We start from the raw sequence: 1,181 nt of genomic DNA, 5'->3' as shown, positions 1-1,181 counted from the left end.
CTTGCTCATCATTAGTAAGTGCTTCAAGTCTTCCACACTTTCAGCAAGGAATGTGTCATCTACATATTGCAGGTTGTTAATGAGTCTTCCTCCAATTCTTATGCTGTGTTCTCTTCAAATAGACCAGCTTCATGGATTATTTGCTCAACATACAGATAGAATAAGTATGGTGAAAGGATGCAACCTTGACACACTCCCTTCCTTATTTTAAACCATATAGTATCCACTTGTCTGTTTGAATCACAGCTTCCTGGTCTATGTACAGACTCCTCATGAGCACAATTAAGTGTTCTGGAAATCCTGTTCTTCTCAATGTTATCCATAATTTGTTATGATCCACACAGTGGAATGCTTTTGCATAGTCAGTAAAACACAGGTAAACATCTTTCTGGTATTCTTCACTTTCAGCCAAGATTCATCTGACACATCAGCAGTATTATTCCTTGTTCCACATTCTCTTCTGAGTCTGGCCTGAATTTTTTGCAGTTCCCTGTCTATGTACTGCTGCAACAGTTTTTAAATTATTTTCAGCATAATTTTACTTGCATGTGATATTAATGATATTGTTCCACGATTTCTGCATTCTTTTGGATCGTCTTTCTTGGAGTAGGCACAAATATGGATCTCTTGCAGTTAGTTGGCCAGGTAACTATCTCCTAAATTTCTTGACATAGACAAGTGAGAGCTTCCAGCATTGCATCCATTTGTTGAATCATCTCAATGGGTGTTATGTGAATTCCTAGAGCTTTTTTTTTTCCTAATTCATTCAGTGCAGCTCAGACTTCAATACCATTGGTTCTTGATCATATACTGCCTTCTGAAATGGTTGAATGTTGACCAGTTCTTTGTGGAATGGTGACTTTGTATATTCTTTCCATCATTTTTTGATGCTTCCTGCATCGTTCAGTATCATTAGAAATAATATCCTCCTAATGGCTACAGAATGTGTGTGCTAGCTCTGTGTGTTGTATGTGTGTATGTGGGAGTGGGTACAATTCATGATGTTTCTGTTGAAGATCTAATCCACAAGCCTCTCTTCTCATAAGCCTTTGATGTTTGCATTTAGACTGCATTTGATTTCCAAATGAACAAACAAAAAAAGCCAAATCCACTGCCATCAAGTCAATTCTGATTCATAGCAACCCTATAAGATAGAGTAGAACTCCCATATAGGGTTTTTT

This window comes from Orycteropus afer, unplaced genomic scaffold (genome assembly GCF_000298275.1).
Source record: "Orycteropus afer afer isolate SDZICR_OR568_19922 unplaced genomic scaffold, OryAfe1.0 scaffold00123, whole genome shotgun sequence".
Lineage (NCBI taxonomy): Eukaryota > Metazoa > Chordata > Mammalia > Tubulidentata > Orycteropodidae > Orycteropus > Orycteropus afer.
This window is presented reverse-complemented; position numbering follows the sequence as displayed.